The sequence below is a fragment of the Amborella trichopoda genome, chromosome 1 (genome assembly GCF_054954075.1).
Source record: "Amborella trichopoda isolate Santa Cruz 75 chromosome 1, AtrichopodaSantaCruz75HAP2 v2.0, whole genome shotgun sequence".
Taxonomy (NCBI): domain Eukaryota; kingdom Viridiplantae; phylum Streptophyta; class Magnoliopsida; order Amborellales; family Amborellaceae; genus Amborella; species Amborella trichopoda.
The window spans coordinates 12089052-12100052 of record NC_142336.1 but is presented as its reverse complement, the minus strand read 5'-3'; the positions used below and the strand labels follow the sequence as shown (position 1 = coordinate 12100052).

General features: G+C 35.0%; 1 long non-coding RNA gene across 1 annotated transcript; it reads left to right on the top strand.

Moving 5' to 3' along the window:
* Window positions 1-4226: 4226 nt before the first annotated feature.
* On the top strand, window positions 4227-6434 carry LOC18444591 (uncharacterized). The gene is made up of 2 exons (XR_016051609.1): window positions 4227-4767; window positions 6061-6434. It is a non-coding gene; the product is annotated as an uncharacterized LOC18444591 (long non-coding RNA).
* The last annotated feature ends 4567 nt before the right edge of the window (window positions 6435-11001 follow it).

Below are 11001 nucleotides of genomic sequence, written 5' to 3'. Positions count from 1 at the left end.
ATGCCTCCACATTCGAACCATCATTTATCTCATCAACCTCTTTGCCCTGTCATGGTTGTTGGTATGAACATTACAATTCCAACAGGTTTGTCTGAGCCTACCCAAAACTATGCCTTTGCCCTGCACTTATGCAGCTGCTGATAGGCTGGATTAGGCTTCAAACTAGCCCAAGTTTTCGTAACTAGGCCCAGGTGTAGACTTTTTAAGCCAAGCCATGGGTGAACCTAGCCCTTAATCTAATAGGACTCGCCGAACCCAGCATGGAAGCCTGTGGGGTAGCCCTAGTTAAGTCTAGCCTTGGCCCAACCTCAACCCAGCTCCACCATTAGGTTTTAGCGTGTAATCTTCCTCAGTTTTATAATTTGTTAATACAATTTATTTCAATCACACCCATGTAGTCACGAGTCACAACTATATGTATGCACATACTTACCATCCTTAGACTACTATATCCTACTTACAATCATGGGGGGGATCCTCACTCTGCTGTACTTAACTACATAAATCTCCCATTTTCACATGTCTATAGCACACAATATCTAATCATTTTTGTCGTAGATTATTGAAACTGAAACTGCATTTTTATTACCTCCATATAAGACCCTCAAAATCTATTGGACATGAGTATACATGGCATGAGTTTGAATATTTTTCTCAAGTAACCAAGCTGTCCTGGATAGGATCCGGAACAAATCAATCAAACTATGAACATTGATATTCCACTTTTTCTGGCTTTTTGTTATTGTGGCACACTACAGAAAAACATGATGTTCCTCCAAATAGAAAATAAGGGTAGAACTGAAAACTTTTTGTCATCCTTCTCCTTTTCTCATTGGCCGGCCGGTTCATGCGCAGGTCCAAGCCAAGAAATTCCGGATCAGGTTAGGTTTCAGCCATTCTGCCAATGACCGGCTCCGGTCCGGCCCACCTATAGCCCTTGATATTCCTATAGGTATGCCCCCTCCCCCCTCTCGTTGACTCAAAACACAAATTGTCTTACAAATATGTCCTCCCAAACTCAACAAGAAAGCATTTTCGTATATTTGGTTGAGTTTTGGTAAAGCCCCATCTCAAAACCCACATGTGGATCTAGGAAATTTTGTGTTGACTTTCAAATCTATTTCAGTCACTAACAAGAATGAAAATTTATGTTGACCTACAAATCTATTTCATTCCCTAACAAGAATTTAAAGTTTCAAAATTAATGCAAATCTGACATATATGTGAACGCTTAAAATAAATAGTTATTATGAAATGGATCATTTTAAGGTTTAATTTCATTGTCTAGATTCATAATTCTCTACCAAGGTAAAAACTATGAAATGTGACAAAAAATGAAATGTAAAAGAAAAGAAAATGATAAGTCACACTGGGGATTTAGGCCCCATCCTTTGGTGAAAATCGAGTCCGAGAGTTCATCATGAAGCTCGGTAGGACTACTGTTTGGTGAAAAATGAAATCTAATTGAAGCCATACCGGTGTTCAAAAAATCGAACTTGCCTCAGATAGTGGCCAAGGTCTAGGTCCGGGTAACCGATAAACCGGCTGGTTGAACCGCCCCAGTCCGGTAAGTCCCAACCAGTTCAAAAAGTGTTAAAGAAAAAAACCAAAAAAATCCAAAAAATTATGAAAAATATATCTAAGCATGGTTAAGCCAAGCACACCCAAATGAAGCTGAAAAAAGTAGTGAAAAAAATTGGATCTTAAAAAAATTGATTTGTGCCTGGGGGTATTTTTTAAAATGCTTTAACAAGATATGGAAAAAATAGTCACGGCCAAAACACTTTACAATCCTTGCCAAAATAATAAAAAGACATTCAAGAGCACATTACAAACAAATTCTTTATTTTTATGAATTTATATTTTTTAAAATTTTTTTTAAAATACTTGGCTAGACCACCAAAACTGGCCAAAATCGAATTGGCGAGTGCCTGGTTCCAATTTGACCAGCAGGTTTTGAGTTGGACAGGCTAATTTTGCAAAACATTGAGTCATACTCTACTATTTCTATAAACTACGTCTTGAACCAAACAATTATTATTATTATTTTATTTTTATGTTTTTGAATAAGTGGGGATATCGGACCCCTACCCGTTTTATTAAAAATTGTTAAAGGCGAAGAAGGAACAATGATTCCACACCCAAGAAACTGCACTTTAATTTCCATAAAGAAAGTGGCCATAGATCATGATAAGGCACAAGATCATGGAAGAATCCAAGAAAACGCGTTCAGTTAAGCACCAACTGGTGCATTAGAGATGTGGACTTTCCCATCTCCTTTTCTTTAATTTAAACAAAGACTTTTAGGGAAAGAGACTTCGACTCCCAAGACAACCACCATTGTTATCCATACATCTCATCTGCTTCCACTTCTCTTAAGAAATACCGCACACAGCTGGATCCAATAGTCTTTGAAAGTGGTCACATTTTTTGCCACCCCGTTTTGATATACAAATCATATGGATGGCTCCCAAGTTTGACTTCACCCCAAATTATGGTATCTTTTTCTCCAAATTTGATTGTGTGAATATTTTTTTTTTTTAACAAAGTGTCAACCTTATACTATAGAAGCGATGCATACTCGTATACTGCATCACAAAAAAGTTGTTTTTTATGTTAGAAAACTCTACAATTATTTATCGAGGCTTCAAGATTTATGGATACGAAAAAAAATAAATCTTAATTAGATTTTGTTAGGGTATTCCTATACATAATGTACTCAACATTTTTTGACACTATTACTTTTACTTTATAATGTGGTATTTTTTTGTCTAAAAGTATTTAGGTAATTAAGCAAGGGTAAAATAGAAATTCTCGATAGACAGAAAAATATTTATTGACTATAGTAGAAAATGACATCATCCACCTTGAGGTGTAATATCACTCACATGGAGTACTAATTGTTTTTAACCACAAATAGAATGCCACTAATATCTTATAAAAAAAATCTATTCAACCCCTCTTAATTACCAAAAATGTGCTTACATAAAAATTTTTGTATTACAAAGCAAGGAAGTGAGTGTAAAAAATATGGAGTACATTAAAGAAATACTCATGTGTTGGAGTATCATAACAAAGGCCTAATTAAAAATAGTCCATTTTGTAGCATATTAGCTAGACTGTCCATTTCCAAGATATTTAAGTATTTATAGATATGTTTGATTTGCATAATTTTTAGATATTTAAATTTCTTAATTAGGGGATAAAATAGATTTTCAAGCCACATTAAGAGTTTCCGACACTAGAACGGTATCTTTCACCATTGTTTAAAGATGCGGTTTATTTAGGTTGTTAATGGTAGGCACCTTATGTAAATCACATTGTTTTCCTTAAGCTATTTTCTCAATCTAGTTTAAATTGAATTTATTATAAATAACCAATTTCCTTTAGGAAAAAGTCTATATAAGGCGTCACCATTACACTATTGAAGTATGGCACATCTCAAAAACCTACCAAAAAAGGTCTTTCAAAACTAAAAGACCTTCAAATTGATCATCTCAATCTTTAGATATGTGGATATGAAATTCACAAAAATAGTACATTCTATAATACATTATCGAAACCATTTATTTTCAAAAATTTTGGTAAAAATTTTAGATTTCATAATTAAGGGGGATAACATATTTTTATACAATAGTAAGCACAAAATCTACATCTTCCAATAGAGGTTTAAGGTGTGCCTTACTTGGTACAAGATTGGTGCCTTATGCTTGCTTCACCCTTTTCTTTATGAGAACCTGAGGCCCTTGTGCCGTTCACATAATTGGACAACGACAGATGCGTTGACATGGTTTCAGCCACACGAGGCCACTTGCGGCCCCGCCTGTAGCAAATACTTTCTCCTACTTGTTTTTTGGCGCACTAAGTACCCATAATTTCAACTTGGACCACATCCCTAAAAGGAGAAATTTGTATAAGGTTGCAACGTTAAACAGTGGAGAAATGTGCATCTCAAAAATCCTACGGTGGAGAATCTTTCGACATACGAGAACCCTCCAACTGATCATTTTGACCTTGATATGAATGGACACGAAAGAAAAAAAGAATTTCAAATTCAAAAAATAGTACATCCGGTAAAACATTATCTAAACCGTTTGTTTTCAAGAATTTCAAGTGTTTATTGATTTGCTCAATCTGTACCATTTTTTAAATTTTAAATTTTTTAACTGAAGATAAAAGATATTTTGAAGTCATCATAAGACTTTCAACGTTAAAACAACATCTCTAAGTAAATTTTATAAGTGCACCTGACTTCTACAAGAGGCAACCTTATACAAACGCTACCCATCACTAAAAGCATTATAGAAAGTCTTCCTTTTTCTATGCTCATGAAGCATTATAAGTTTAAGAGTTACACCATGCGTTAGAGAGAGAGAGAGACCCACTAGATTTTAAGAGAGAGACAGACTACTAGATTGTGAGAGAGAGAGATGGATTTGGGATGGCAGAAGGTTAAGATGGTGAGCTTGGTGGTGGTGAGCTTGTTGCTTGTTCTGAACAACGCGGCCCTGTGCATGGGTGCCAACAATGGACGCGAGAGCCCCCGGTGCCAAAGGCAAGTGAGCGGTTTGGTGAACAGTTGCAAAGGTGTGCTGAGCATGAAGGCCACCTCTCCCACTTGTTGTGATTGGATAAGGTCTGTGGACTTGGCGACCTGCATTTGCCCTAAGGTCACCCCCCAAATCGCTTCCATCGTTCAAGTGAAGCAGGTGGTGAGGGTGCTCAAGGGCTGTGGAAGAAGGACGCCTCGCAATTTCCGTTGCGGAAGTGAGTCATCCCTCTGTCCAGTGTTTTATAATATGGAATCGGACCTTGAATTGTCAGAGCCGATTCTGTAATGCCCAGTCTAACTCGATTTTATTATTATTTTATTTTTTTTATTTTTATTTTTATTTTTATTTTATTTTTATTTTTTTTTAAATAGTACGCTGTAGATAAGATCTTCTATTTATAATAAAAATAAAACTCAAGACGACATGTCATGGAGACCCACCTTGACTTACTAGCCTCAATTCCATTCCTACAAATGCCCCATTGTGACCTTACTTGTTAACAAAATCCCCCAAAATCTGCTCAAAAAGAAAATTTGTTTTCTTGGCTTGTAACTTGTTTTTTAATAACTTTTTTTAGTGCAGTTGTAGGGCCTTCCCAACAGATACTAAACACCGTAATATTGCAGTTGTTAATTTAAAATTATTTTTTCCAATACACTTGAGGTATTCACACACTAAATGGGGAAAATATAAATAAGGTGTGCTAATTTCAAAACAAGAGCTGTTGCAATGTCTGCTATTTTGCAAAATAGTGTTTTTATGTTTTAGAAAAGGGCGTGGTTTCTATAAGGTTGCAACCTTAAGCAATCCAATTAAGGCGCACCACTAAATTCTATCATAACATAATTTTGGTGTAAAAATTTTTAGGATTATCTTAAAATTTATTTTCATATGTAATTATAAAATTTCAAATTTCGAAAGTGGTTAACATCAAGTGCATCTATAAACATATGAAAATCCTGAAAATGGACAGTCTATGTAATGTGTTGCACGATACATTATTTTTAAGACTCAATTTTTTTTTTTTTTTCCATATTCATATATCTCGATGTTGAGACGATCAATTAGAGGAATTTTCAACACTAAAACAACATTTTCCAATGGAGTTTTGAGGTGCATCTGTAATTCTACAATTTATGATTGCAACCTTATATAAACTTTTTCCTTTAGAAAATACATAAAGATGGTGAAAATCCTTTATTTTCCTTTCTACCACTATTTTCCTTTTCTTTTCTACAAATTTTTCCCCTTTATCAAGACTTGTAAAAAGTTATATTAGATAGTGGTGAAGAAATTATCACCAATATACAGAATGACCTCAATGTTGGAGCCTAACTCCCTCCATCACCATCCATCAGTGAATGAATGGTAATGATCCAAAGGATGATACATTTCCATAGCTGTAATTTTTTCCATATGGTTTCCCTAATCTTAAGTGGTGGTTTTCCTTTGATTATTAATGTGGTAGTTTTGGTTATCAAAGCAGTATTTGGTTTGCATTTTGCAGGTATCGTGATTCCCTAATCAACTAACATTCACAGATGCATCACTCAGTGTGCCATGAATGCAGATCCAGTGATTGCTTAGCCGTTGAAGATGCAACACTGCTTCTCAAGTTTTATTCCACCAAAAAAAAAACAAAAAAAACAAAAAAAAAAAGACCAGAAATTAAGTTTGTGTCATAGGCTTTCAATAAGTGTTGTTGCTTGGGACTTGGGTGCTCGTTTCTAAAAGCTATGTGACTTCAGTTATTTCATATGTTGTATTGAAAGTGTCTTCTTATTTAGCAGAGAGTCAATGAGGAAGCTGCTAAATGTTACCTGACTACAATGTATTTCCGGCTTCCACGTGTTCAATGAAAGTGTCTTCTTATTTCAGTAAGTTATTTAGCTTAAACTTAGCCCCAAAACTCTTATTTAGCTGAAACTTAGCCCCAAAACTCTTGTTTGCTTCCCTTTATTTCACTGTTTGCCTCTTCTTCACGCCGGTCCCTGAGATAGAGAGATAGGGGTGGCTATGGACCTGATACCGATGGGTAAGACCCAATACGGATCTAGGTATGGGTTCAAATAATTGGGCTCGGCGGGTCGGGTCTGGATTCAAATCTTGGACCTGAACACTATTCGAGTCCGGGTCTCACATTATATCTTCAGTTTCCAATTTATTATATATATATATATATATATATATATATATATATATATATAGAGAGAGAGAGAGAGAGAGGAAAGCACTAAAAAACGCTTATAGGTGAAGTTCTACCGTACTTCACTTATGGCTTTATCATCGTTCAAAGTTTATTGCACGGTCTTAGATGTTTGATAATGTCTGAATTTTAATATTTGTTTTACAAATCATAAAGATCTGAAATTTTGTAGGTGTGTGGGCCTTAGTGAGATGCACATGAATAAAATACAAAACAAATAATTTGAATGATAAAAATTATGCAAAATACCCCTATAAAGTTTCAGAGGTATTTCATCATTTTATTTTATTACTATTTCTTTTTTAATATTTTATTTTATTGAGACTTGGTCAGATGTACACACGCCCCTAATTTTAGATAAATCTAATTAGTACAAAAATTATAAAAATTCAAATACTACCGCAAATTGTCACCATGTGATGAACTTTGGACGATGATGAAGTGTAGATGAAGTATTGTAGAACTTCATATATATATATATATATATATATATATAAGCCAAGATCACCCTAAACTATCAAAAAACTAAAAACTTTAATAAACTCTTGTTAACAAAACTTAACACTTACCTTATCTTAGAAATTGAAAGATTAGACTATGGTAAGCTATTACTTGTTGTAATATGCTGACATAGTATAAGAATGTTATGATGATAAAGATGGCAGAAATAAGAGATATGTCTATGACTATCCAAGAAGTATGCGTATGATTACGAACTTTTATGCTAAACACTAATTTAAATTGCATTTTGGAAAAACATAATAATCACATATATTGATTCAAGAAAAAGAAGTACAGGAAGGAAATACACACTTACGGATTATTACAAATACATAAGCTGGAAAATGACTGCCATTCGTAAGGGCAGTAAGAAGGCAGAGTTGACAAATTACAATCACACATGTATTAACATAAAGTGAAGAGTAAGAAGTTACCGACTTGAGAGACGGTAGGTTTGTATTTACAACAGTACTAAGCTACTGTCATAAGAAAGAAAGAGTAAGAGAGCAGAAAGAAGAGAAGAGCGGAAGAGAGCAAAAGAGAAAAGAGCAAAGGTCTAGGCTGAGCTTCTTTGATCTGCGGAAGTCCTTGTCTAAGCCTGTTTCTTGGTAAGGAAGTGGGGTTATTTATAACTGAAGGAAGAGGTAGCGTAGTGATGAAGGTATTGGCACTTCATATTGAGATAAGAAGGTTGTTGTTGCGTCGGTGATAGGATGTAAAGCCGAAGGATGGGATGTAAAGCAGAAGGATGGGATGTAAAGCCAAAGGGATGTTGTCGGGACTCATTGATGTCGAGGTTTTGTCGAGCATGTGGTTGCGTTTTAGTGGTTGACGAAGGATTGACGTGACAAATATTTAGTCACATCACTAAGGAATCTCTTGATACTGTAGTTGAGGCTACGTGGCGATCATTCGAGGAAGGTGTTAATGTAGTTGGGGTCATATCACGAATAAAGTTGGAAGCAAGAATCTGCTTTAAGTCGTATCATGAAGATAGATGAAGCTGATGCTGATCGTATTTGGTCAGGTCGCAATATCGGGTCGTAATTATTGGTCAGGTTGCTGGCTGAAATCTTCTAACAGTGGATTGCTAGATTGAACCGTCTCTTCTGAAGTAGCAGGTGCTGTAATATCCGGAGCAAAGATATTGAGAAGATTTTGTTCTAATTCTTCAAGGGTAGCATTGGGGTGTGTTAGTCTCATCTTTTTCAAATATGCCGAAAATGTAGGTAGGCTGACTGTATTATATGCTTGTGGATTCAGGATATTATTCTGAGGAGGTATTCGTTTCAAAGTAAAAGTGGCAGGATCAGTACTAAAGATATCCCACCATTTAATTTTGATGGTTTTGCCTAGCTTAGGAATGTACTCACAATTGTGAATATTATTTTAAGAGATGGTATAATCCCACTTGAGGATCCATGGTATTTGGTAGATGGCCATGAAATAGAGATGAAAATCATTTAGGTCAGTGCAAGTATTATGTTATGCAAATTTGGTCTGAACGGCTTGGAAAGAGTCTGGTAGGATTTGTGTCTGGGATCCCCATAATAAAAACCAGTGGCGGAACCAGTTTGGGAATCTTTCGTAAATAGGAAGTTTGAATTGCAAGTACCAAGAGTGGGTATTATTTGGATTTTGGTATGAGAAAACCTTATGCCAGGCTTCTATATACTCAGCATAATTAAAATATTTGTATTGAAATTCTTGGTTTACTAACTTTTTTCCTTGTAGGGGGTTATAGCCCCAATCTTCATAAGAAAGTAGTCTTTTTATTTGAAATTTAGAATAAGCATATAATTTAGTGGTTCCTTGATAAAATTGACACAAATAAACTGGCTCTAGTTTACCTTGTAAACCACTTAAATCCATCACACAGAGTTAAGACCCGTGAGTGGTATGAATCCATTCTCATGGAATCCTCCACCATGGACTGATGTCCATACTTTGGCTGTCCAACGACTTAAATTAAAAGCGAAAGAATTACCATGTTTAACTTTATCTAATCCTACAGCTTTTAAAATAATTGAATGCGATGCTTCTGAATTAGGTCTTGGTGACATCTTAAAACAATCAGTTGACTCTAAAGAACAACTAGTACGATTTACGTCCAAAGCCTGGAATCCTACACAAAGAAATTATTCTACTGTTAAAAAGGAATTACTTGCTATTATTCAATGTGTTTGCAAATTTCAAACTGATATTCTAAACCAATACTTTCGTATTCGCACCGATTGTAGAGCAGCAAAAGATATTCTGCAAAAAGATGTTCAAAGACTTATTTCCAAACAAATATTTGCCCATTGGCAGGCCATTCTATCTGCTTTTGATTTCTCTATTGAGCATCTTCACGGCTCTGCTAATTCTTTACTTGACTTTCTTACCCATGAATTTTTGCAGGGGGGACCGTACCTTACCACCACCTCCTAAAGAAGATACTCTTCCATACGGTTTGCAACTATTTCTTGCCAATAAGAATAACAATATGAATAATCCTCCAAACAAAAGAGGAAAACAACCCATGGACTTAGTACCTTGCACTATACCTGGGCCTCTTATGCCCAGCTATCCCTCTTTGACTCTGACACCTATGTCACCTCTCAGATCCACAAATTGCAGTTAAACCCTTAACTCGCCTAGGACTTAATAATTCCATCTTAGTATGTCTACGTGACACTAGACATAATAGATTTTCCGACTCACTACTTGGAATGATAGAATCAAGTTTATGGAGCGGACCTATTTATTTTAATTGTTTTCCCAATTATTTTGTATCACTTACAAATTCACTTATTTATACAATTGCCCTTCATTTCGTAGGAAATACTGCTATACTTGCAGCTCGAACTGCTGATCTTTTATCTAATTTACGTTGTCCCACAAATTTGAAAACTCAGGGTTTTGATATGATGATAGGTTCCCAAAACATAGCCATAGTATATCGTCTTTACTACAAAGTAATGAATACTTTGTGTCCCAATGTACTTCAAGTGGACACACGAGGACAAAGTATATTTTTTCAAACAAATATGGAAAAATCAAATACTATCATCCCGAAGACAATATATTGGTCAGATATTATCTTACCACAAACATGGTCCATTCATAATGAAAATCAACTATCACAAACATCTATCCAAAATGTTCCAGATAAAATTATTAAACATACAGATGAAAACATTGAAATCCAATTCACAAATAATAGATCCTTTCAACCAATGGATTATTCATCTATCTCTGGTACTTCAAGTACTTATTCTTTCCGAAAACCAGAACCAGAACCAGCAAGAAATTCTGTTATGACATACAACAGAATTCTTCCCATCATAACCATTCCATCAACACCTATTACGTCAATAAAACCACAAATAAACTGAGTAATTATTTCTCTTTTTTCATCAGGGTCAGAAATTTTCTCGATTAGGTTTAAAAATAAGATTATCTTCTTTTGTTAAGGTATGAATATCAGAAGTTGTGATAGGACATTTACATACTTCTTCATCTGTGTCAGAACTACTATTTGTAGACCAATAGAAATCATCATTATGAATTTTTCCTATAAAAGATGTATCACTACTTGATGAAGTAGTGTCTGTATCTGAACTAGTGGATGAATCATATATTTGAATGATGTCATATATTTTATTTCTGATTTGCTCATCTAATGTAACAGAGTCTAATTTTTGTTGGACTTTGCATTGGCTTTTATAATGGCCAATTTTTCCACATTTATAGCAAACA